This window comes from Rhinatrema bivittatum, chromosome 2 (genome assembly GCF_901001135.1).
Source record: "Rhinatrema bivittatum chromosome 2, aRhiBiv1.1, whole genome shotgun sequence".
Lineage (NCBI taxonomy): Eukaryota > Metazoa > Chordata > Amphibia > Gymnophiona > Rhinatrematidae > Rhinatrema > Rhinatrema bivittatum.
In genome coordinates, this window is record NC_042616.1 from 731,920,977 (window position 1) to 731,948,970 (window position 27,994).

Below are 27,994 nucleotides of genomic sequence, written 5' to 3' on the forward strand. Positions count from 1 at the left end.
TATATTTATCTTCAAAGTATACCTAAGCTTTCCCTCCCCACCTCCCTAATAGACATGCAACTTTTTGAAAGAGAACACCTTATAATACTGTTCTACGGAATAATCATATTAGAGGAAAAAAAAAACATTTTTGCCTGCTGTTTCGTGAGTTATCAAAGCAGGCAGAAAAAAAAAGATATTTGCAGCATGTAGGAGGTAGAGTTGGCCTATGCTAATCATTATGTGCTGAATTTTGAAAGTCATTTCCATGCCTGAAACCGTGTTTTATGCACATAAAAGATTTTTTGAAAATAACTCGGGGCTCATTGCATGTAAATATACCCATGCAGCTCAGTTTGGCATGTACTTTTATGTAAACTGAGGAGAGGCATTCTGAGAGGGCAGAGTTGGCAAAGAGGAACTGATATGCATACTTTTTAATTTTAAATTATATGCACTTAAACTAACATGCACAACTTATGCCCTCTGAAGAGGAGGTGTAATTTTGTGAGTTACTCTATGTGCATCCAGGCCAATTACTCATATATTTTAAGTTTGCTATGAAAATTTAGGTTAAAGTGGGCACATAAAAGAGACGCACACAAAAATCACCCCTCCATATGATTTAGTTCTGCCCTGGATGCTGTCCTCAAATGATAAGATAAAGATGAAATTTAATTTTAATATACTGTCTTTCTAGTCAAAATCAAAACGGTGTACAAACTAATATTATCGAAAAACAATATTCAAAGCACAGAAAACAGACAGTACAAAATAAGAATAAAAAACATAATATATTGACCTTCAAAACCAAATTCACTTTACAATTAATGATTAAGATGATTATTCCCTTACACATATATCTGTATATATACATATATTTCATTTTCTTCCCCAGCCTTCTATCCTGAATAAACTTGCTCCAGTTTAGGGCTTGCTTAACTCCAGGCAGCCTCTCTTTGACCCACTCTTTGGGGCCGATGCAATACAGTGCACTCAGCCGAGTGCACTGTATAACCCACAGTTGGACGCAGGTTAAATAGACGCTAATCCACCCCCTAATGCAATAGGGGGAATAGCGCCTATTTAACGTGTGTCTGACGCAGAGTGAATGGGACAGCGCTCATCACATGCAAATGCATGTGAATGAGGCTATTACTCAATCACTCCAAATGCAAAAAAATAAATGTGCGTCTCAGGCGTTAATAGCTGAGCGCATTGAAAAGAAGTATAGAAAAGCACGACCACGGGGTCACATTAGCAAGGAGGCGCTAAGGTCACGCAAGTGATCTAGCGCCTCCTTCTAATGCGATCCTCTAATTACAATATAGCATGGCGCCCCCTTGTGGGCGCCATGCACACGTTAAGAAAGCTGGCGCAGACTTTTCAGCGCCCGCTTTCCGTGCTTTTTTTTGCATCAGACCCACTGGGTGGTATTGGTGGATGGGAGCCACATGGACATGCTATAAGGTTTGGTATACTAGAGATGGGGGGCAGGGGCCATTTGGCTGTGCCACATTTTTTAATCATGTTGGGAGAAAGATGAGGATTGGCCACTGCTCATCACCTAGTTGTATTTTTTTTCTTGCTATCTGGCTTACTTTATGACAACATTTTTTCTGAACAGATAATTTCTTTGGCTAGCATTGATATTCACCACTAGCCATTTAAACTTAAGTCATGATCCCTGAAATACCTCCACACTGCTTTTCTTATTTGGATAAATTTTAACCATATATTGACTAACCCAGTTAAAATTTGCCTGCTGGGGGATGGGGGTGGGGGGAAGAATTCAAATCTTGGGAGTTTTTCTGGACAACTTCAAAAATTAGCCAGAAAAACAACTTTGAATATTGACCACCTTATGTTTATGAAAAATATATAAATCAACAGTAGTAGCTAAGATTGAGGTTCAATCAACCTTTTTCTTTTCCTATGTGTGAACCTGTATCTAGTATCTCTATATGTTTACTTTTCTAGGTTATAATAAAGAAAAATGCAGCAGTGAGAATTCTCTAACAACAGGCTTTGGAAGGGAGCCAGGAGAGCTCTTCTATTGGTTGAATGAATCCCTGCTTTTCTCTGACATCAGCCACAGGGTAGATGACACGCTACAAAATTTGAACACCAGAAGGTGTCGTTTTGCCAAAATTCAAACTGACAGAAGTTCTAATAGGGTCTAAATTTGAAGAAATAACTATTTTTTCATCACCACTATGTGCTGAAGAAAAGGCCTGCAGGTTCTTGACTGTTCACATACTACATCATCATTTTTTGCTTGTATATACGGTTTTGTACTTTGAAAGATTTATATAAAACAAGTTTGTGAGTTGAATGAAAATCCAACATTTATCCATGGGTTTTGATCACCTGTTAAATCACAAAGCACAAACAAAAGAAAATAAAACGCCTCTTAATAATGAGGAGAAGCAAATTGTGTACCTGGTTCAGTCCATTAGAAATGCAGTTTATGCAAATGCTATTTGTTTATTTGTAATTTGTAGCCATATTGTTCTGGTCCTGGAGAAAACAGGATTCTGTGCCATTTTTTATGAAATTGTACAGGCCCAGTTTAATAAATATCTAATGTTGTAGATGAGCTTTAAAAATCATAATTTTCTTCTTGATTTGATGATAAAGAAACAAATTAAGACCTGGCTTTTTAACTAAGAGGTCCATATGCAAAAGTATTTAGACAGCTAACTGAGGAGTTAGCCAGCTAAATGAAAATTTGGGCACTTATCTGGCTAAACTCTAAGTTATCCGGCTAGAATTTAGCTGGATGAGTTAGGGGCATTCCAGGGACATAACTGGGAGGAGATGAGTTAGCTGAATAAGTTATCTGGCTTACTCTGATATTCAGAGATAGCCAGATGAGTTATCAGGCTAACTTTAAAATAGCTTATCTGGCTACTAGCAGAGCCAAACAGCAGCTAAATATGGAGCTCTATGTTTTTGGTTAGGGAGGTTATTCGAAGATTTCATTAATTTTCTAGGTTTACATGTACTGTTATTACTGTTTTTATTGTTTTGGACTGAATTATATTTCAGCTTGTTATATAGATTGAAATGATTAGTCATTGTTATGATGAAAGTTGGCAGGAGGTTGGGTTGTTGGGGGTACGGTGAGGAGATGGTGATGGAGATGGTAGTTAGGGTAGTTTTTAGATATGACAATGCCTAAGTGTGAAGAACAGTCAATGGTATACAAAACTCAAAAACTCCACTTTAAATATAACTACTTATACATTTTTTCATATACTCAAGGCCATCATAATAGGCATTCCCGGTGATGAAACCACCTTCTTAGCCTTATATTTAATCATCAGCCATAATAATATAAAATAGTGGGGTTTTTTAATTTTTTTAATTCTTTATTTATAATTTTGCACAATACAAATAAGATGCAATTATTACATATATTCAATTACACTTGAATATTCTTTAGGAAACAGGGTTACTTCAATCTTCAAAAAATAAATCAAACCATATACTTTCCCCTACTCCTGTTACAAAACAACTTGGGGAGCTTAAATTGAGCAAGAAAATATCATAATATTAACATAAATTTACAGAAAACGAAGTAATATATATATATTCTAACCAATTTACCTGGACTTTAAGATGACATCAAGTGCTACTACACTCCTTCTGTTTCTTACACTCTTCCAAATACTTTTCTAGATGTTCTGGGTCATAATAAACAAACCTTTTACCTTCTCTATGCATAACACATTTACATGGGAATCTAATAATTATATTAATGCCATATGTTCTTGCCAAATTAGCTAACATTATGAACTTTTTCCGTCTCTGCTGCGTTTCTTTGGAAACGTCAGGGTAAACCCATATTTTTTGTCCAAGGTACAGAGTGGCTCTATTTAACATAAACAATTTTAAGACTTTGTCTCTATCTATTGCTAGAGCAAATTTCACTAAGAGAGTCCCTCTTTTCTCTACCTGGGGGCTATATGACATCTCGATTAATTCGGTTATGTTTAGAGATGTTTCCTGTATTTCTGGGGAAGATATTTTATCCTGATCTTTATTAATGAAATAAACATTTATGACCGTAGGTAAATTATCTGAAGAAATTTTTAAAATTTCAACAAAATAATTTTTTAGTTGTTCTTTTAATGATATCATCTTACATTTTGGGAAGTTTACCATTCTTAAGTTAGTATATCTCATAGAATTTTCCAAATTATCAACTTTTTTTGCAACTAACATTTCCCCTTGAATTATTGTAGATTGAACTTTCTTAATAGTGTTTATCTCATCCTCAACTTTTTTCAGAGTTACCCCATAATTTGTAACAATAGGGTTTATATTCAGCAGGACTTCTTGCATATCTTTAATATTCACATTCAGTTTCATTATATTATCCTGAAATATAGACATCGCTTGCCATAGCATTTCTAATGTTACTGTTCCTTTATCTGGCATTGATATAAATAGCAATGCTTGAGAGTTCACCTGTTTTGGATTAGAGGCAGACTCTGAAGGAGGAGAGGCTCTGAGACCAGGTGTTTCAATACTTTGGTCGGGTCCAATCAAATTTTCTCCGACCGAGGACACCTCCTGGACTAGGGGAAGTCCTCCTCTCCTTCCCCTTTCATGCGCATCCTTAATGTCACTGCTCTCCTCAATCGGACTTGACTGGAGAAACGGTATACGTTCTTCTACCAAGCCTGTTACAGTGGCAATGGTAGCGCTCACAGGTGGTGTGGGTGTAATTGGGGCCCTGGGACTGAGAGTCACATCTCCCAACAGAAAGGAAGTTTGCTCACCTACCCCATCTGTGGCGGGATTCTCCGGGGTCAATGCCTCCGTTGGTGGGTAGAAAGTCTTCAGCGTTGTTTGTTTAGGGCTCGGTTTCGCAAGGGTTGAGGCTTCCTGCCTTACTTTGCCTTCCGTTTTGTGTGCAGCATGAAGAAAAACAATCAAATAGAAAACTTAACCGAAACAAGCTGCGACTTCCTTCCATTTCTGTAAAACACACAAATAGTTCTTTAAGGATACGTGAGCAGGAACCAGGCGAGCGTAATGGGCAGCCTCCCAGCCTTCGCCGGCCTAAGCCGGACCAAAGCCGCGCGCCCCTTCGGCACGCACGGCTTAGGCAGCGCGCCGCGACGGTGGGGCGCCTCCTGCCTTCTGATCTTATAGGGCAAGGGCCGCCCTTCCGCCAATCACGTCACTCGGCTCCACCCTTTTTCCCCGTCCTCCGGTTAGCCAGGTCTCTCAGGCTGATTTAGGGGATCCAGACAGCGATGTTCCGGGGGAACCACGCCGAGTGCAGGTACGCTTGGGCCTCTCACCTCCTTCTTAGGCTCCCCATAAAATAGTTTTTAAAGATTTGTTTATGCAATTTTAAAAAACTTAGGGGGTTATTTTCCAACTCATGTTATGGCATTTTCGCTTGCAAAAAAATGCCTTAACACATTCGAAAAGTACCATAACGCATTGTGCAATGATAATTTTAAAAGGGGGGCGGGATTTTTGTAAAAGTGGGCTGGCTTTGTGAAGCTATATCACACAGTTTTAACGCTGAAAATAACTACATCTTTTTTCATTGGCGTTAAGCTGTGCAATATGCCCATAATGCAAATCGCAATTTGGGTTTTGGGCATTTTTAGGCTAGGGAAGGATCTGAGATGTGAGTTAGAGAGAGAGAGAGAGAGGGTGAGCCTCTGGGTGTGGCACCATAGTAAGCAGCTATTTATGCTACTATAGGAGGCCCACCTAGTAACTCGAGGTGAGGTTTAGGTAGTTGTGTAGGGGTTAGGGGCTACTTTGAAATGCAGAGTGAGACATTCGAACAGAACGGTACACTCTTGTGAAGATTTGATGTCCTTCGGAGAGAGGAAACTCACACAATGAGATTTGTACAATGTTTTCTCAACCTAGCTTGATGTTACCCAGGTAGAGAGTCCATCAAGCTAGGTTGAGATGTTACCTAGGTAGGGAGTCCATCAACCTAGGTTGAGAGAACATTGTACAAATCTCATCATTGTGTGAGTGTCCTCACTCCAAAGGACATCAAATCTTCACAAGAGTGTAGTGTTCTGTTTGTACATCTCACTCTGCATGTCAAAGTGATACCTAACCCCTACACTACTATCTAAATCTTTGAAAATGACCTTGCCCCAAAAGGTGTAGATATTTTATCGTGGCTGACCACCTTCTTGGTCATCCACAATAAAATATTTACATAGGACTGCATATGCATGATCCTGTTTGCATGCGGTTGTATTATTCATGCATGCAAATTGCACACAAAGAAGGTCATTGTAATAGAGAAGGGTACCTGGGTGAGGAAATGCAAAATATGCGTATATTGTGTGATATATGTAATATAATGTGCATTAGAGACTACCGCAGCTTGATGCATCTTCCCATAATTAGCAAGATAACCTTAGACCTTCTTCAGAGATGATCTAAAGTTAACCTGTCACTTAACCAGCTACCTTTAAAATATATTTACTTAAATGGCGATTCCACAGTAAAAAAAAATAAATACAAGGCCTCCTGGCCCTATTCTCCCCCCCCCCCCCCCCCCACCATTAAACCATCAAATCCCTGCTGCCAGAGCCCCACAAGCCATCCAACATGAAAAAAACTCTTTTAATCCTTCCAGCCATCTTCCCCCCCCCCCCCCCCCCTCCACACACACACACCACCAATTCCCTATTCTTCCCCATAGAATAAAGTAATTCTGGGCTCCTTGGCCTCCCACCCACCCATGCTATTCACTCCCTTCTCTTCCCCCAAGCTATCCCTCCACCCCGTACCTCAATCGCAGCATCATTCTTAGGCCCGGGATCGCTTTGGGATGTGATCCCAGGTGCTTCCAGTATAGGTCTCAACAGGCACACCAAAAGTATAAGTGGAATTGTTTAGCAACTAGAAATTATCTGCCAAACTTACATTTCAGTCAATTTTTTAAATGAATGTCTTTATTAGATTTTTACAGATAAAAGAACAAACTTCACAATGACAAATAATAATAGCAAGTAACACCCCTAACCCTCCCACCCAAGCTCTAGTTATCCCTAACCCCCTCCCGTATATCTAGGAGCTGCAGAAAGTAGCACCCTTAAATGAAAACAGCAGTCAGTCAACTAGCAGATGGCGAGAAGGTACCCAACTAGCAGAGCATGCATGTACCTTCTCTGCCACGCAACTAGGAGTTCTTTAATAAAGGGTTCCCAAATTCTAGGAAAGGCAGGTTGCCTGCCCCTCTTCATCATAATCAAGGATCGAAAGTCCAAATTCAAGAGATCCAACATTTCTACAAACCAGAAGGCAAACGTTGGTATATCACTGTGAATCCACATATGCAAGATACATTTCCAAGTAATACAGGCCCCCTTGGTCAGGAGTTTGCAAGCTGGAATGCTACAAATAAATTAATCTGTAAAAATTCCCAGGACACCAACAGAAGCACATATACGGCCGGATTTTAAATGCCCTGCGCGGGTTAATCCGGCCGGATTTATGCGTGCAGCGCGCTAGTGCGCCTATTTTGCATAGGCCGCCGGCACGCGCAGAGCCCCGGGATGGGCGTAAGTCCCGGGGCTTCGTAAAAGGGGCGTGTTCGGGGCGTGTTGGGGGCAATGCGTAAATGACATGGCGTTTCGGGGGCGTGACGTGGCATTTCAGGGGCGGGCCCGGGGGCATGGCACCAGCCCGGGGGCATGGTCGAGGCCTAAGGACCAGCCCCCGGCTCTGGTGATGGCGCACCAGCAGCCCGCTGGCGCGCGCAGATTTACATCTGCTTTCAGCAGGTGTAAATCTGCCAACAAAGGTAAGGGGGGGTTTAGATAGGGAGGGGCGAAGGAAAGTTCCCTCCGAGGCCGCTCCGAAATCAGAGCGGCCTCGGAGGGAACAGGCAGCGTGCGCTGGGCTCGGTGCGCGCAGGTTGTACAAATGTGCACCCCCTTTCACTCGCCAACTCCGGATTTTATAAGAAATGCGCGGCTATGCGCGTATCTTATAAAATCCAGCGTACATTTGTTCGCGCCTGGTGCGCGAACAAAAGTACGCGCTCGCGCAAAATTATAAAATCTACCCCATAGGTATCATAAACCCCAACAAAGTAGACAAATATTTCAGTACAGATTCCCAAAAACTATAAATTGGAGGGCACTCCCGGAGCCCATGACTTAAAGAGACATGGGTCTCAGAATATTTAAGATACTGCAGAGAAGAAATACGTTTCATCTGGTAAGCCCTATTAGGAGCAATAATTAACCTGTGTGTCACCTGTAAATACTGTTCTCACAACCAAACCAAATGAATGGCTTTGTAAAAATCAGCAATTTTATCTAAAAAATCTTCATCATCAAGCTCCAACCCCAAGTTCCATAAATCCGCTAATACCCCAAACACTTTGGAAGAGGTAATTGAGTGCAATAATTTATAGAGGCCTGTCAAAGACTGCTTCTGTCCCTGAAATAAAGACAAAAGCCTTTGAAATGGGCCCGATGAATAAGAGGCCTGACGAGGCTCCACATTTTTGGAAATAAAACTTGTAATTTGGAAATAGTAAAAGACTTGACTAGGATCAAAACCAAATAACTTTTGTCATCTTGGGAATGGATAAACTTGCTGGCATTGATAATAAATAAAATTGTGTAATGTATTATGACCCGCTTGAGTCAACTGCACAAAAAATGTACTATCCTGCCCAGTTTAAATCTAAGGATTACCACACAAGGGTAACTATGGAGAGATCTTCCATGAGAGGGTCATCCTCCGTCTTACGGCTTTCCTCCCAAACTGCATATATTTCACCAAAATATTCTGAGAAGGGCTTTGAACTCGTGTGGAGCAGAAACCATAAATCATAGGGAGAGGCCACACATTGCTCTGCATCTGCTTCCACAAAACAGTGTCTAAGGCCCTCAATGCACAAGCTAAATTATAATACTGCAAATTAGGAAAACCCCAACCCCTTCCTGAAACACACACCATTAGTTTACCAAGGGACACGCTTGCTTTATGCTCCCCCCAAACAAACATAGAGCAGACACGATATAATCCTTTAAGATCTAAGGAGGTGAGAATTAGAGGCAGAATTTGTAATGTATAGAATAGTTTAGGAAGAAGTGACACCTTAAACAAGGCTATCCTGTAGGAAGTCTTGAAGGGCATGTACCAAGGGCTCAATTGATAAAATAAATAACAGGGGAGACAAAGGAAAGCTTTGGCAAGTGCCCCTGGACAGAGTGAAAGGAGCTGAATGTCTACTATTAACCCAAATCTGGGCCCCTGGGTTAGTATATAACACCTGAATAGCCTGAAAATAAAAACTTGAAAACCAAAATTTATCCAAAACAAATTTTTAAAAACTCCATGATACCCGGTCAAAAGCCATCTTGGCATCAAATCCCAACAGGACATGATCAACAAAATGGTAGCATTTGTAAAGATCAAGCAAAAGGGAGAAAGGTCGGATATTAACACTGGAGTGTATCCCTTCATGAACCCCACTTGCCCCGGAGAAACCAAGAAGGGAAGAATAACTGCCAAGTGATTAGACAAAAGTTTAACATAAATCTTAGTATCAACATTTAACAGAGAAACTGGTCAATAAGCAGATGACTAAGTGGAGTCCCTGCTGGGTCTAAGAATTCCTCTGCCCTAAATGGCTCATTCAACCTATATACCTGCTGAGGAGCCAAAGTTGGTAAAGAGATCTGCTCCATAAACTGAGCTCTAGCAGACCAATCTTCCACCTCTGCAGTACATAATTGATGATAATAAGATTGAAAAATAGCACCAATACACTCAGTGGAGGTGACCAATTTCCCATCACTTCCTCGGAGATTAGAAACAAAAATGGGTTTTTGTCCCACCCTTCATCAAATTAATTAACATCTTACCAGATTTATTGCCAAAAAGAAATAATTTATGTTTCAATGAAACAGAGAAGATGACACTCTCTTATGTAAGTTTTCATTCAAAGAAAACTTACATAAGGGATTTTAATTACTATCCTTCTTACAGTGATTCAACTGATTAGTAATATCTAAAATTCCCCTACTAAACTCCCGTTCACACCAGATAGAGTACCCAATGATATCCCCTCGAAGCACTACTTTGGCTGTTTCCCAAAAAAGAATGGGGTCTGATTGATATTGCTTATTATTTAACTCATAGTCTTTCCATTTAGACAGCAAAAAATCCTTAAAGGCTTTATCTTGCATCAGTCAAGAAGCCATTTGCCAATTACAAAACTCATGGTCAGAGCCTGTCCTCCGTAAAACACAAGGCACAGGGCAGTGAACAGACACTACCATAGGTTAAATAGCCGAGCACTGTTGCTGAGAAAAAAGGAAATCAAAAATTTGATTTCTCTGGTGCAGGGATTGAGTACTCTCCACGTTATAAACTGGGTGGCATGTGTATGGGCAGTGCGCACAAGAGGGGGTGAACTGTTGCAAATTACGCTGGGCAACTCAATCGGGCCTTCCCCAGTTCTCTACCCCCCACCTAAATTCCCTCCCTCTTCCTCTCTCCTCCCCGCCCTTTAAACCCTACCTGTCTATTCTTTTTTTTTTGTTTTTCAACTTAATTGAGGGCTGGAGCTGAAGTAAGTTGTGTGCGCTGACCAGCTGTCAGCAGGCAAATCATCGGGACAGGGTATAATGGTGCTTTCCCCCCCCCCCCCCCCCCCCCGTCCTGCCCAGAATCCGCCCCTAGGCCCCCCTTTTGAAAAGGCCCAGCACTTGTGCGCATATCAGGGTTTACACGCGTGGCCAGGCCCGTTTGAAAATGCATGTGAAAGGCCCGGCCATGCACGTAAAAGCCAGGTTTTACGCACACAGGACGTTTTAAATTTGGCCGATTGTGCCCTATGTTTAAATATTCTGTATATTAGCCTCTGTTCATTTTCTGGTGGACTACTAACATCCTACAAGTGCATTTTTCAAGCTATTTTTCCTGTCTGAACTTTGTGCATCATTTGATCCAAATTTTCCAGAATGCTGGTTCCTCTTTCTGTCCCTGTCTGTTAAGTCTCTGTGAATATACTGAAGCATTACTTTCTTTCTGAGTTTTGGATACAGTGTTATGTTGCATGCAGTGAAAAGGTATCTTCTTTTCATGTTCCCTGAGTAGTGTAATGTCATGTACCTTTCTAGGGCGAGAGAACACTGTAGAAATCTCAACTGTGTGTGACTTTCCTCACTCCAAATGACATCAGATCTTCACTGAGGTGTACTGTTCTGTTTATACGTCTCACTCTGCATGTAAAACCGTCCCCAAAACCCTATACCACCACCAAAACCTCACCTCGCGTATTAGCTGGCCCTCCTATAGTGATATAAATAGTTGACTACTATGAAGGCCTTATCAAGAGTCTCTTTTTCTCTTTCTCTCTCTCCCCTAGCCTGTCTGGGCAGTTGACAAGTAGCAAAGTAGAAGTATTGTGGGGTGTGAAAACTTTAACACACCCCACAATAAGCCAGCTATGTGAAGTGCTAACATAGCACACGGTGTGGTAATTCTAAAATGATCATAGCCACACCCCTTTTTCTTATGATGGGCATTATCCATGTGAAAATTATGGCATTTTGATGAATCTAAGGTTAGGATTTTTTTAATTTGTGACTTACAGAGACTATATCAAGGGAATAGCGATCAAGAAATGTTTGCAGTGGTTAGGATTGTTTTATGGTCAGAGACTCCATTAAAAAGCACAGACTGTATTGGGGGTTTTTCACCCTTGACGTTTTTTCCTCAAGGTTTCAAGGAAGTATCAATATAATATTTGTTATTTTTTAAATAATAATAATGTAAATCTTTGGTAAATGTCCCTACATTCACTACATTCGGAAGTGGACATTAATAGTTCAATATTGGTGGAGGCAGAAAAAAATATGATTACAGCTATCTGATTTTTTTTAAATGTCTGATAATACCAATTTTGGTGTCAAATGTGAACATTTATAAGAATATATGAACACACCTTATATAGCTCAATTTTCTTTTTTAAAAACAATCACATCTGTTTATTGATACAGTGATGCAACAGTTTTTATCCTAAGGGAAGAAGGCTTAGGAGATGGCCGTGTGTGTGTGTCCCCAACTTGTGTTTGGTGTGTTATCCACACTAGATTTTTAGGATATATCAGGGGGTGCAAGAGGATTCTGACCTGGGTGTTTTTATGGAGGTGAATACAGGAATGCATGCAGTATACATGTCAGGAAGGTAGGTTCCATTCATTTTGCTTGCAATATTATATTGTGTTTTGTTTGTGATTTACTGACTTTCTTTATTGATAATTACTGGCGGTCTATCATTTGTGCCTCTCATTCTAATTTTTATTTATTGGTTACCACAATATGAAAATTAACCTGGATATTGGACAAATATTTGTCCAATATCTCATGAATATTCAATGTAGATATCCTGAATACCAAACCTGATTTTGTGTTTCAAGGATTAGATTTGAGAACCACTGGTATAAAGCAATTTGCAGGTGAATCTAGTCTTAAATAGGTAGTAGAAAAGAGTGATATTTCTTGCAGATATCGCTGTGCCCTTTTCTCGGACTGAGGAAAGATTGGTGAAATGAAATCTCTTATTGCCTCTCTGCTACTACTAATCATGCTTAATTCTCTAGCAAGTAAACAGGGGAAAAAGCATCTCCTAAAGATCATATTATGCCAAAAATGAATAAGTTTCATAAATTGTGATCTAGTTGCTAGGTAACATTGAATTTTCCCATGTAGAAAGGAGCCGGCCTGCCCAGGGCTGGTACTATCCCCCCCCCCCCCCCCCCCCAATTCATTCAGTCTCTGTCCTGGCCCATCAAACAAAGCCCAACCCCATCCTGCAATCTACGGGGTGGATTTTCAAAGGGTTACATGCGTAAGTTATGCGCATAACCCCGAGAATCCGCTCCTGCGTGCGCCAAGCCTATTTTGCATAGGCCCGGCCATGCATGCAAGCCCCTGGACGTGCGTATGTCCTGGGGCTTGAAAAAGGAGGAGGGGAGTGGATGGGGGCCATTTTATTTGTATGCTTGGTATCTACCTTCCACTATAGAGCAGAAAGGCACCAGCCTCTCTGGGGGTGTGGGTTTGGAACCCAATTTGGCCAGTAGCTCTGTTTGCATAAGCTTGCAATTTTCATCCTATTGTCAGAGCAACAGAAATTTTCTGTGAATAGCACCTGTCAATTTATTCTTACTTTGTGGCTCATTGAAAATAAGAATGCTTAAAGCCACTAGCTGTAGAAAAAAGTTTTTTTTATTAAAATACTATAAAATAATTTAAATCTTAGACATAAATAATAAGGCACCTTATGGGGAGGCAGAGTGCCATGCAAAACACTAGCATAAACTCCCTCTCAAATGATTTTTCTGATAACATAGCATTATATAGAATTTCAGTTGTATATTTCCAACCCCTAAACTAGGTTATGTAATTGTCAAAATTTCTATGATTGGCTTTCTGTAATAAATATTCTGATTGGCTGTATGGTAATTTGCTTTCATTCTCCAAGTTATACCTAAAGTGAGATGTAGTTTTAATATAATTTTAATGTACTTTATGCTCATTGTATGTGATATGTAGTTAATGTTTAATATGTATGTTTTAGTGTTATCTGCACTGAACAATGTCTAGGAGGTAGCGGGCTACAAGATTTTTAAATAATCGACGTCTCATATGTAAATGTTTTCTTGGAACAATTTGCCAGCATTAGCAGCCTTGTGCTTCTTCTAATAATACTTTCTATAATCTTAGATGGAATGTCACTTGACCTTGTGGTTATTCTAGTTCTAGATATGCTTCTATAATCTTAGATTGAATGTAAACTGACCTTGTCTCTGTTTTTAGATGGAATGTCAAATAACCTCATATCAGTTCAAATGTTCTACACACTTGTAGCTCAGCATCTTTATCTAGATTATAGCGTCTGACTAACTATATAAACAACTACAACATTGTAACATAAATGTCATGTTACAGTGCTATACTTGTTAGCAATTATAAAGGCTGCTTATTAAAAATCAAAAACTTATGAGATCTACAATAATGACTTCTTGTGTGACATGTCAAAAAGTGTTTCGCTGTGACTAAGGGCCTATGATCACTACAGTGTCCCTTGGTCCTCGATTTGTTTTCTCAGTGGCTGTGCTGTCTGTGTTGTGGTTGGAGTCTTGCACAAGACTGAGTGCTGGAGAAATGGCTAGTGTGGCAGTTTAATGATCCCAGGTAGGACAACTTTGGTGAGGGTCTTCTGTAGTTTTGCTATTGCTTGTGTCTCTGCTTTAGTATGGCCTGCTGGTTTGATCTGTAGGGCTAGAGTAGCCACCTATAACAATTATTGGTGCTTATTGATGGGCAACAGTCAACTGGAGGAAAGGCCCTCCCCCTATTTTATGTGCAGTCAGATTCTGCATATTTTGGTAATCTTGATGGAGCATATGTTGTTTACATGGTGGCAAAGCCACCATCTTGGAAATGTTCTTTAGTACATAAGGGTTACCATAATGGGTTGATCATCAGGTCCAACATCCTGTTTTCATTGGGGGCCAGTTTGGATATAGGAACCAGACAATGAGTGGGTCCCATGCGATCAATGCCGGTAATAAATAATGGCTACTCCCTAAGTCTTTTTGGTTGGTGGAGATTTAGGGACTTCTGTGCTAGGAACTTGGAAAACCTTTTAAACCCAGCCATGCTGGCTGACTCATCAACATTCCCTTGTGATGAATTTGGAGCCTGTTGGTGCTTTGAGTGGAAACCACTTTGGTCTTGGATGTGCCACTGGCTAACTTCATGGAGTGCCCCCTATTCCTGGTGTTATCTTGATCTAGCCACCCCATCATGTTTTGGATATTTAAAAAAAAAAAAAAAAAAAAAAAAAAGCTTGGTTCCCACAAGGATTTCGTCCAACTCATCTGTTTTTCTTACCATTAGATGGCAAGCCTCTGTGATATTTCCAAGGCATATCCAGTATTTTACTATGGGCTTGCTATCCCAAGGATTTCCTCTGCAGGTGTGTCACACTCATATCTGAGTTTGCGATCAGCATATACTTTAAACTAATTGCCAGTTAAACTCCTTGCATTTAGGTATTATGACACCCAAGTATCTATTTTGTGCAATGTATTGCCGGTGGTGGTAGTCCTTGTGTCACTTTTCCTGTTATCAAGCTCTTGCAGGCCAGCCCCATGTATATATGTAATAACTTAAAATCCACTGTGACTTGAATTATGCTAGTACCAAGTGTATGGTTTCTGTTGCAGATAGAACTATTCTGAATTTCTGTCACAAAAAGTTGGTATTTAATCACCTTGCTTCTTAACATCTACTTGGTGTAGCTTTTCCTCACAGGTCCCACCTTGTTTTGTCATAGGCCTGATGCAGATACTGTAAGATACACTAGTGTTTCTATTTTAATATACCTTCTGTATATCAATTACTCTGAACTTTCTGTATTGTGACTCTCACTGAATTTGTCAGCTCTGTCAGCCATGTGAGCAACCAAGGTAACTAATTGAAATAGCAGTTTGCACCATTATGGCTTCCCACCTTTCTTGCATTGGGAGGTAGTCTTATTTCATATTTAGTCTTATTTTCCTACTCATGGCTTTGGTGTGCAGACATATTAAATAGATTTTATGGGCTGTATTTCTATTCTATATGTAGGCATTCCCCTACTTATTACCAGATGATACAGGAAGTGTTTTGAGCCATTCTATCTTCATGCCTGGTATATAAGCTATTGCGGTCAAATACTTCTCTTCCATCTGCATGTCTGATCAGGTGGGTGGCCAGCAGAGGACAGCAAACCCAATTTTCTTACTCTCACATGGCAAGCCAACAGTGATAAGACTTGTTAAAACATTTACTGTTGCTTGGATTAAGCACATCTGGCAGTGTATCAGTCTCATAATCTGAAGGTCCTAAGTCAGTCCTCAGAGAGATTGGTCAGCTTTAACACCCCCTGCACTTGCATGTCAGCATTCTTTGAGTTTATCCTTTTCTCTTCCTTTAGCATGTCATTTATGACATCCAGGTCTTATCACCTTCGGGGATTCCCCCGGCAGGCTGCACATGTGTTCCTTGGCCACAGTCAGCATGCACATGACAGGTCCCAGTGCACCAGTAAAGTTCTAAAATTACCATCATCCTTGATCAGTAAGTTATTTCTCATCTCCTGGGCATCTTTCATGCAGGTTCCCATATGATTCTTGTTTGGCGATGCCTTGGAGTTGATCAGCCACATCACATACCACATCTCCCAAAATTGCCTTATGCTCCAGAGTCTCAGTGTTCTGCAGGTATTCCCAGGAATGAGCACAGTGAAAAGCTAGCCTGTCTGGTGTCTATGCCAATAGCATTCTACCAGTTCAAGACCATACATTCTACCAGTTCAAGACCATACATATAATATACCTCTATAGGTGTGCTCTGAGACGGCCCCAGTGCTTTTTCCCATGTGCTATTATCTCAGCCAATGACAGGACAGATCTTCAAGTGTTCAACAAAGCGATGTGGTCGATTTCCCTTGGTCTAGTTTCTAGTGCAGCTAGGCAAATCTTTAGAAGAATTAGCCAAGCGACCCGGTAGTTTCATGGGGCATGTCACTATCTCTGTTTCCAGCAAGCTCCCTGATTTTGCCGATATAGCCAGAAGTTCTGTGGAAGATCCGATGGCTCTTGCAGTCTCGCCCAAAATTATAATTATTAATTCTTACTGCAAAGCTCCAGACCCAACCCTGTGCAACTTTGCAGATCAATTTGCATGCGTCACTTAATCTAGACATCTCACACTGCCTTACTGGAATGACTTTTGTTCTCAATTTGGGTGCATGGGCCAGGACAATAGTAGAGAGAATTACAAAAGGGTTTCTGTCCATATCAGCGCTCTTCTATCTGGCTGCCCACCACTAAGAGGGCGGCAAAAGTGCTAATTTTGTTGGTGAAAGCATGTTCACCCCTGGGATTGAAAATATATTAGTAATTCATGTTTGAAATTGAATGAACATTAGAATTGTTTAGTAATTGAATTGTTGTATGTAATTGATCTATGCTGCGGCTGTTCTCTAGTTCAACTGTGAACCATTAGTCTGGAGGGTACTCACCGAGGAATAGTCCTGACAAACTCCTCTCTGGAAGGTGGTGGGGTGGTGTCCAGACAAGTGGTAGCAAGCAGAAACTGAGTCCAAGCAGAATCAAGGCAGGCAGCCAGCAAAGCAGAGTCCGGGACCAGGCAGGGTCAAGGCAGGCGGCAGGCAAAGCAGAGTCCGGGTCAAGGCAGGCGGCAGGCAAAGCAGAGAAGCACCAGAACAGCACACAGGAACCTTGTTGCAAAGGCGTCTGCTAGGTCCCAGGGAGAGGTTTAAATCTCCCTGGGTGCTGACGTCATCTTCCGGGGCCGGCCTGGACCACGCGCCGCTGCCCCTTTAAGAGGCGGGACCTGCCGCGTTCTCCCCGATGCAGTAGTAAAGACGCCGGGGAAAGCATGTCGCGGTCCGCGCACCGCCCAACGTGCTGGGAGAAGGCCTCGCTCCGGAGCACCGAAGGAGGTAGGGGGTACTGTTGCGATTCCTGGCTGAGGTAGTCCTCGGCCAGGAATCGCAAAAGTACCCCCCCTCTTACGCCCCCTCCTGGAAGGACCAGGTTTCTCAGGATGCGTTAGATGAAAGTGCTGAAGTAAGGCTTTATCCAAAATATTCACTGATGGTTCCCATGAATTCTTCTCCGGACCAAACCCCTCCCAAGCAATCAGATATTCCCACCGCCTGTGATTACGACGGACATCCAGAATTTCTCGTACTTGATAGATCGGATCTTCCTCGGATGCAACAGCCGGTGATCGGGGTGGAATAGCATGGAAGGAAGAAGAAACCAATGGTTTCAGCAATGAGACGTGAAAAGAATTATGGATTCGAAGACTGGTTGGAAGTTGAAGGCGATAGGTCACTGGTCCCAGACGCTTACTGATAAGGAATGGCCCAATGTACTTGGGAGCGAGTCTCATGGATGGGACCTGAAGGCGAATGTGGCGTGTACTGAGCCAAACTCGGTCTCCTGCATTAAACAGAGGGGAAGGTCGACGATTCTTGTCCGCCATCCGCTTGGCAGCGTCAGCTGCCCGTAGAAGTCTGGCATTGGTAACCTTCCAAAGGTCATGGAACTGCAATGCGGAAAGGTGAGCTGCCGGAGAGGCAACTGAAAGAGGTAGAGGAAGAGGAGGCCGAGGCTGCTTGCCATAGACAATCTTGAACGGGGAATTCCCAGTAGCGGAATAAATATGGGAATTATGTGAGAACTCGGCCCAGGGTAATAGCGTGGACCAATCATCCTGGCGGTCATTCACGAATAGGCGAAGAAACAGCTTCAATCCTCTGTTGACCCTTTCAGCCTGCCCATTCCCTTGGGGATGAAAGGCAGTGGTAAAGTCCAGCTGTACACCAAATTTCTTGCACAGCGCAACCCAGTATTTGGCGGTAAATTGCGGCCACTTGTCCGATGTTATGTGGAGTGGAAGACCATGTAGGCGAAACACGTGAAGAGCAGGAGCCCAGCCAACTCAGGGGCAGAGGGTATTTTGGGCAAGGGAACAATCTACCACCACCCATATTACTTGATGACCGGAAGAAGGAGGGAGGTCCACAACAAAATCAGTGAATATATGGGTCCATGGTTCCTGAGGTGGTGGAAGGGGTCGGAGGGGGCCCCATGGCTGGTCAGGTTACAGTTTTTGGTGAGCACACTTCGGACAGGAATCAACGTAGGCACGCACATCCTGGCGTAAATATAGCCACAAATAGTAATGTGATAATCTTTCCAAGGTATCCGTCCACCCGGGATGGCCGGCCGTAAGGGAATCATGTGCCTTGGGGCGAAGGCGGAGAGGATCCACTGTATTCCCTGGTGGTGCAGTCTCTGTGGTGGCCAAGATCACCTTGGCTGGATCAATAATGTAGCTGGGGGGGGGGGGGGGGGGGGGGTGTCAGGTGTGTCGTCGGTCTCATGTAGTCGAGAAAGGGCATCTGCATGAACATTTTGGTTGTGGGGCGATAGCGTAACACAAAATCAAAGTGACTGAAGAATAGTGACCATCGAGCTTGGCGTGGGTTCAATCGTTGTGCTTTACTAAGGTATTCCAAGTTTTTATGGTCTGTGTAGACCGTAATTGTATGTTGTGCTCCCTCCAGCCATTGCCTCCATTCCTCAAAGGCCATCTTTATAGCTAACAGTTCCTTGTCTCCAATCCCATAGTTCTTTTCGGCTTGGGAAAATTTGTGTGAGAAGTAAGAGCAAGGGAGTAACTTCCCCTGACTGGAATGATGGCTAAGTATGGCTCCTAACACCACGTCCAAAGCATCCACCTCCACAATAAATGGATGTGTGGGATCTGGGTGACGGAGACAGGGTTCTTGTAGAAATGCAGTCTTGAGATCCTCAAAGGCTTGAATAGCCTCGTCAGGCCATTTCCTGGGATCTGCCCCCTTCTTGGTCAAGGCCGTGAGGGGTGACACCATGTGAGAAAATCGAGGTATAAAGGTCTGTAAAAATTAGCGAACCCAAGAAAGCGTTGTAGTGCACGAAGTCCTACCAGTTATGGCCACTCCCGGATGCTAGCCAACTTATCAGGGTCCATTTGAAACCCAGTGGTAGAAATGATGAATCCCAGAAAAGGTAGTGATTGTCTTTCAAAGAGACATTTCTCCAGTTTTACAAATAACCGGTTCTCTCTCAAGCGTTGAAGAACTTTTCAGACATCTGTGCGATGAGCAGCCAGGCTCTGGGAATAGATTAAGATATCATCAAGATAGATGATTACTCCTTGATTCAACATGTCCTGAAATTTCTCATTCATTAAATTTTGGAATACCGCCAGAGCATTACAAAGTCCAAACGGCAACACCAGATATTCATAATGGCCATCACGTGTATTAAATGCCGTCTTCCATTCATCTCCCGGTTTTATCCGAACCAGATTGTATGCCCCACGTAGGTCTAGTTTAGTAAATACTTTAGCTCCATGAAGGCGATCTAGTAGTTCCGGAATCAGTGGGAGAGGATATTGATCCTTGCGAGTTATCGCATTAAGTCCTCGGTAATCAATGCATGGTCTCAACAACCCATCTTTCTTGGGGACAAAGAAGAACCCTGCTCCCGCTGGGGATGACGATGGTTGGATAAATCCTCGTTCAAGATTTTCTTTAATGTATTGAGACATAGCCAGGGATTCTGGCCCAGATAATGGGTACACTCGCCCTCTAGGTGGACATGTATTAGGCAGCAGATTTATGGCACAATCAAAGGTACGGTGTGCCGGAAGGATCTCCGCCTTTTCCTTGGAAAAAACATCCGTGAAATCTGCGTATTGCGGAGGGGGTCAGAGTCTTGTAGCCGCTATTTGGATCTTGGGTTGAGGTCTCTGATTCAAACAGATAGCGAAACATTCTGGTCCCCAAGCCAAAATCTGAAGAGTTCTCCAGTCAATGATGGGTGCATGTTTCTGTAGCCAGGGGAGGCCCAATACCACCGGATGGACTGGACTGTTTTTTGCAAAATGAAGAAGGATATCTCCTCCCTATGGAGGATCCCCGTATGGAGTGTTATCGGAGTGGTACAGGAAGTGACTTGACCTGGAAGATTCTCCCCCTGGATTGACGAGATGTATAGGGGTGTCTCGCGAGGAAGTATTGGAAGTTGTAGTTGGTGAACCAATTCCTCTAAAATAAAGTTTCCTCCTGACCCTGAATCGATGAGGGCTAGAGTTGGAAGGGGCCCATGGAGGTAATGTAGTGTGACCAGAACAGTACAGTGGGAGGCGAGATTGCTCCCTAGGGTCAGCCCCTCTAAGACACTAATAGATGTCCCTTATTTTCGCAATAAAGACAAAGTCCAATCCGTCTTCAACATTGCCTCTCTTCGGTAGTCAGATGGCTCCTACCCAACTGCATGGGCTCCTCCCTGCCCTCGGAAGAGGTTTCGGAAGTGGTAGGATGAACCATGGGGCGGGAGAAGGTAGAGGCCAATGGAACTGTATGACGGTAGGATCTAGACTCCTTGGCTCGTTGCTGTAGCCGTCGATCGATACGACCCACAAGATCAATCAATGTCTCAAGGTCATCTGGAATCTCTCGTGCTGCCACCTCGTCTTTGATACGAGGAGAAAGTCCTTCCAGAAAGATCCTTCTTAAGCAATCAGTCTGCCATCCCAGCTCGGATGCCAAGGTGCGGAACTCCACTGCGAAATCAGCCAAAGTATGGGTGCCTTGACGGAGGTTAAGGAGTTCCGAGGAGGCAGTAGACAGTCGCCCTGGTTCATCGAATATTTGGCGGAAGGTCCGAACGAATTGTGGCAGGTCACCCAAAATGGAGTTCCCACGTTCCCAGATCGGGGATGCCCAGGCTAGGGCCTTCCCATCTAGCAAGGAAATGATGAAGGATGTCTTAACCTGATCTGTTAGGAATCATTGTTCCTGTAGAGAGAACCGGGTGAAGCAATGGTTCAGAAATCCTCAACATTGTTTGGCATCCCCGGCATATCGAGGTGGAGCAGGCAAGTGGGTTACAGCACTAGTACTGCTCGGAATTGCAGGAGTAGAAACAGCATCCTCTGCTCCTTGGACTGCATCAAGTCGGTTTGCCAAACGTTCAACAGTGGCAGTCAAATTCTCTAGGCACTGTTGTTGCTGTTGTCTTTGTTGCATAAGTTGTTGAGCCAGGCCTGGAATAGCCTGGAGACATGTCAAGTCCACTGGGTCCATGGCCTTTGCAATCTGTTCTCTAGTTCAACTGTGGACCCTTAGTCCGGAGGGTACTCACCGAGGAATAGTCCTAACGAACTCCTCTCCGGAAGCGTATCGGAAGGAGGAGGAGCATCAGCCACGTACAGAAGAGGAGCAGCGCTTACGGGCCATGCGAATCCCGGGCAGCCCGGGCAGCCCGAGAAGACCAGAGCTGCTGCAGAGCCCATCCTGTGGTGACCCGTGAAGAGGAGACCCAGAGGTGAGAGAGAGGCTGAGGATCTGTAGAGAGTGTGTGTGCATGAGATGAGTTGAGAGACTGTGTGTGGGAGTGAGGACCTGAATGTTTGCAGAGACAACATGTGAGAGCCTGTGTGTGTGTGAGAGAGACAGCATGTGACAGTGAGCCTGTGCTTGAGCAAGACAGCATGTGGGAGTGAGAGACTGTGTGTATGAATGATTGTATGAGAGAGAGCATGTTACAGTGAGAGCCTGTGCTTGAGCATGTGTGAGTGAGAGAGAGCCTGGGTGTGTGAGTCAGACAGCATGTGCCAGTGAGAGACTGTATGTATGAATGATTGTATGAGAGAGAGCCTGTGTGTGTGTGTGTGTGTGTGTGTGTGTGTGTGTGAGAGAGAGAGAGAGAGAAACCATGTGAGAATGAGAACCTGACTATGTGTTTGAGGGAAGAATACATATGGAGAGAAAAGAAATAGAAAAAAAGACAATATAAAAGGAATTGGCAAACAAAAATAAGAAAGGAAAGGTGGGAAAAAAATCCTGTGACCAACCCATTAGAAAACTAAGATCAGACAGGAAAGTAAAAAAAAAAAATTACTTTTTACTGATTGGCACATGTAATCTTTGGGAATGTGCAAGAGTAGCACTTTCTCTATGCGGATCTCACAATGTACGAGATCAGCATGGAGGAAGTGGAAGCCCACGGAGCCTGCAGAGAGGAGGCAGCAGAATGGGCTTCAGTGCCAGTAGCAGCAATCAGCACCTCCCCAATAACCACGCGGCAGCAGTGACAGTGGCAGCAGAGGAATGAGAGAGGCTCTGAGGTTGCTGGCAAAAGAAAAAGAGGGGGTCTCTGCCTTTAGTGTGTGCATGTGTATGAATGGGTGTCTTCCTGGGGTTTGTATGTGTGAGAATAGGTGCCTGCCTGTGTGTGGTGCATGTGTGTGTGTGAATGAATTGGTGCCTGCCTGGGGTCTGTGTGTGTGAGAATGAACATGTGCTTGCCTGGGGGATGGGGAGGGTGTGGTATGAAAATGAATAGGAGCCTGCCTGGGGGTCAGTGTGAGAATGACTGGGAGCTTGCCTATGTGTGTGTGTTTGTGTGAGAATGATTAGAAGCTTGCCTGGGTGTGTATTTGTGTGTATGTGAGGGAGCCAGTGAGAGTGAGAGCATGTGTGTGTATGAGAAAATCCAGGGGAGTAAGAGTACGTGTGTATGTGTGGGGGGGGGGTGGAGGGGGAGAGAGTGCCTTATAGCCTGAGAGTGTGTCAGTGTCTGTGAGAACGAGAGGTTATGGTGGGTATAAGAGCATGAATGTGTATGTATGTGACAGTGTATGTGTGAGAGAGAATGGACATGTGAGTATGTGTGAGAGAGAGGATAACCTCCTAATCCTCGACAATATCAGGGTGACTGGAAATCAAGAGTTCCCATGCATGACAGCAGGGGCTTTTTAAAATCCTTATTAGTTTTAATTATTGGGTGTTATTTGATATATGTGCTGTTCTGAAATATTTTATTGGTGTTTGGGAAATTATAAAAATTGTATATGATTTTAATTAATAGAAATTCTATTTATCAGTAGTTTTAAAATATTTTTTTATTAGTATGGTTTTACTATTATAACTGATGCTTTATATTTCTTGATTTTATTGTTTGATGAGGAATGGTGGTTCTGTTTTTCCATTATTAATACACAGAGAGGTAGATTTTAAATTCTTTATTTATTACTTTTTCAAAATGTTTACAATAAACAAAACATTTAAGAAATCTCATAATGACTGAGTCCTTAATAAGAAACAGGAAAAATATTGTTTTCAACCTAACATTTAGCATACAATTCAGTCATTATTATACTTAAGGAAATTCAAGTGAGTCTCAAGATATTTGAACGGATATAGAAAAAACATTAGTCAAGGAAAAATGCATTGTAAATACTCTACTAATCATATAAGCCGATCATTTTCCTGCTAGGAGATCCCTAAGACCTACTGGCTCTGTGAATGTGTAGGTATTCCCCTCTAACTTAACAGTACACTTGCATGGATATTTTAAATTAAAATATCCACCTTTTCTATTACTTCTTTCCTATAAGATAGAAATTTCTTTCTGCGTAATTGAGTCGTCTTAACTAGATCTGGAAAGATCCATACTCTTTCCCCATAGAAAGTACTTGATCGATTTCGAAAAAAGGATTTCAAAACGTTTTCCTTATCAGTTGCAAAAGCAAACTGGATTAATAATGTTCCTCGTTCTTTAACAACCAAGTCTTGTTGAGACTTTTGCAGTAAATCAGATAAGTTTATAGAACTATTTTGAACTACCTCTAATTCTAATTTTTCCTTTTCTTTAGTGCTCTCTACAAGTTGTTCTTCTCTTAACACTTTCTTCATGATCCCCAAATAAAAAGCTTTCACTATAACTGGTAAACATTTCTCTGGTATTTTTAATATCTGAGGTAGATTTTAAAAGCATACGCCGGCGCAAACAAAAGTACACCAGATTTTATATGATACGCGCGTAGCCGCACGTATCTTATAAAATTTGGGGTCAGTGCGCGCAAGGCTGCGCAAAATCGGCAGCCTGCGAGCGCCGAGCCGCACAGCCTGCCTCCGTTCCCTCCGAGGCCGCTCCGAAATCAGAGCAGCCTCGGAGGGAACTTTCCTTCCATGTCCCCCCAACTTCCCCTCCCTTCTCCTATCTACCCCACCCCCCAGCCTTACCTAAATCCCCCCTTACCTTTGTTGGGCAAGTTACGCCTGCTTGAAGCAGGCGTAACTTGCGCGCACCGCCCCAGCATCCCCTGGCACAGGCCGCAGTGCCGGGGGACTCGGGACCGCCCTCCCGGCCCACCCCTGACCCGTCGCCACACCCCCGGACCAGCCCCGGACCGCCCCCTGCTCCGGACACGCCCCCGGACACGCCCCCTCCCGCCCCTTTTACGAAGCCCCGGGACTTACGCGTGTCCCCCCAGAGTCTAGCTTTTTGGGGTTTCCATTTCAGTTTTTTCTAATTTGTGCTCCTTTATTTTGTATTCTGTATTTGGTGAGGGTCTGTCTCTGCTCTGTGTGTGTGACCATGATGAGAGAATCTGCTAGCACGTGGTGTCTGAATAGGGATCTATAGCAATCGGGTTTGTTTTGTTTCCTTAGTAGGTGGTGTATTGGTATTCTAGGACCCAGTGTAATATTTACCCTTGCTTATTCACAGGTAGGGTTATTGTTGTTCGAGTCCTTGGTGTTATTACTGTTATGTTCCGATGGGATTGCAGTATAGATTTTGAGTGTCTTTTTTGCGGGGTTTTGTGTTAGTTCACAATGTGTCTGGCAGTGGAAGGTGTTGTGCTGCTGTTACTGTGAGGTGACACCAGAATTTGAAAATATCTTTTAGTACGATGAGCTGTAAGGGAAACATCCAAGCTCCATTGTTTGGGGGAATATCAGTGGATGCACAGAGTTAGAGAACTGGGAGGTGCAGGATTTATATTGACATTCTGTCCCTTCCTATATATTCCAGACGTCACTCTCATAGCCATATAGAATTAGTTGAATGAGGCTATCAAAATAATTTTATAGTATACTAGAAGTGTGAAACTGGCCAGCTTTTTAAAATTACGCAGAAGACCCTTTGGACTTTTTTATTAACACTTTTTTTTATAACCAATTTTAAAGCAGGATCCATTCTATAGAGGTGGGTGTGGTGAAGAAATGTCATTTTGCCCCCCCCCCCCCCAAAGAAAAAAATTCTTCTGTCTAGAGACATCACAGATTTTCTGTGACCTTAAGCATTAGTAGAAGAAGGATTACGGGGGATGCTGGAGAGGCACACAAATGCATTGGCCCCTGGGCACCGGAGACCCTTGGTGCACCACTGGGTGCGAGCCATTTGGGGCCGCAAGTGAGGGCAAAGAGGAGTGGAGATATGGCGGGCCGCAAGCAGTGCCCAACCTGCTCGCGACCCAGAAAACCACACAGTCAGCGGGCGTGATCAAGAATGAGTAGGAATCGGGGCCATGACCGGGGGGTGGCAGAGCAACGGGCAGGGGGGGGGGACGCAAGTGAGAAGGCTCGCCTAGGGCGCCAAATCCCCTTGCACCAGCCCTGGGCTCCAGCATAGTGCTCCCTTTTTTAGCAGTATTAGATCTGACACAGTGCCTTTCTATGCCTTGTGCTGGCATAGAAAGGCACTGTGTGTGTCTCTCTCTCAGCTTAAAATACTGAAAACGCTATTTGCGAAAACATTGCAAAATGCAATAAAACCATATCGCACAGCTTAACTCAAATGAAAAAGGTGTTGTTATTTCCTGCATTAAAACTGTGCAATATGTCTTCGCAAATTGCCCCAAACTCCTCCCATTTTCTAAATTAACTTCGCACCGTGCGTTATGGGGCTTTTCACATGCGAAAATGCCTTAACGTATGCGAAAAGCCCATAAAGCGGCTTGGAAAATAACCCCCATAGTTTGTAGTTAATTTTCAAAGACAAGCTACCCAGGTACTTTGCACCTTTTTTTTATGCAGATTGTAAAGCAGAGGTAAAATAGCACATGTACATAAACTGAATGTATTCATTAGGGATGTGAATCGTGTCCTCGATCGTCTTAGCGATCGATTTCGGCTGGGAGGGGGAGGGAATCGTATTGTTGCCGTTTGGGGGGGTAAAATATCGTGAAAAATCGTGAAAAATCGAAAAATCGAAAAATCGCAAAACCGGCACATTAAAACCCCCTAAAACCCACCCCCGACCCTTTAAAATAAATCCCCCACCCTCCCGAACCCCACCCAAATGACTTAAATAACCTGCGGGTCCAGCGGCGGTCCGGAACGGCAGCGGTCCGGAACGGGCTCCTGCTCCTGAATCTTGTTGTCTTCAGCCGGCGCCATTTTCCAAAATGGCGCCGAAAAATGGCGGCGGCCATAGACGAACACGATTGGACGGCAGGAGGTCCTTCTGGACCCCCGCTGGACTTTTGGCAAGTCTCGTGGGGGTCAGGAGGCCCCCCACAAGCTGGCCAAAAGTTCCTGGAGGTCCAGCGGGGGTCAGGGAGCGATTTCCCGCCGCGAATCGTTTTCGTACGGAAAATGGCGCCGGCAGGAGATCGACTGCAGGAGGTCGTTCAGCGAGGGTTCCGGCGCCTCGCTGAACAACCTCCTGCAGTCGATCTCCTGCCGGCGCCATTTTCCGTACGAAAACGATTCGCGGCGGGAAATCGCTCCCTGACCCCCGCTGGACCTCCAGGAACTTTTGGCCAGCTTGTGGGGGGCCTCCTGACCCCCACGAGACTTGCCAAAAGTCCAGCGGGGGTCCGGAAGGACCTCCTGCCGTCCAATCGTGTTCGTCTATGGCCGCCGCCATTTTTCGGCGCCATTTTGGAAAATGGCGCCGGCTGAAGACAACAAGATTCAGGAGCAGGAGCCCGTTCCGGACCGCTGCCGTTCCGGACCGCCGCTGGACCCGCAGGTTATTTAAGTCATTGGGGGGGGGTTCGGGAGGGTGGGGGATTTAATTTAAAGGGTCGGGGGTGGGTTTTAGGGGGTTTTAGTGTGCCGGCTCACGATTCTAACGATTTATAACGATAAATCGTTAGAATCTCTATTGTATTGTGTTCCATAACGGTTTAAGACGATATTAAAATTATCGGACAATAATTTTAATCGTCCTAAAACGATTCACATCCCTAGTATTCATGTTTCCACTCTCCCCATGCCAAACATCTTGTTTTAACCCAGCTAAAAGTAGACATACCATAGAAGCCTCTGCAATACTTTAGCTGGCCAGAGGAAGGCAATTTGCAGCCAGGCCAATTTCCCCAAACCATGTCACCTTTGTGACCACAGTTATAATATTTACCTCCACAAAGTCTGATCACAGTGAGTTCCATGAGTTAACTATATTGTATGACAAAATGCTTCCTGACCCCTGGAGGCATACCACCAGGTGGGCCTCATATAGAGGTATAAATACTGAACTACTATGAGGGCACAGTCTATGGAACTACTATGAACTACTGAACTACTATGAACTACTATGAACTACTGAAC

General features: G+C 43.5%; 1 protein-coding gene and 1 long non-coding RNA gene across 3 annotated transcripts in view; one reads left to right on the forward strand and one right to left on the reverse strand.

Moving 5' to 3' along the window:
- The window catches only part of OXR1 (oxidation resistance 1), a 1,217,970-nt gene that overhangs the window by 433,446 nt on the left and 756,530 nt on the right, over window positions 1–27,994 (forward strand). The window lies entirely within an intron of this gene.
- LOC115085627 overlaps window positions 1–27,994 on the reverse strand; it is a 242,542-nt gene that overhangs the window by 6,459 nt on the left and 208,089 nt on the right. The window lies entirely within an intron of this gene.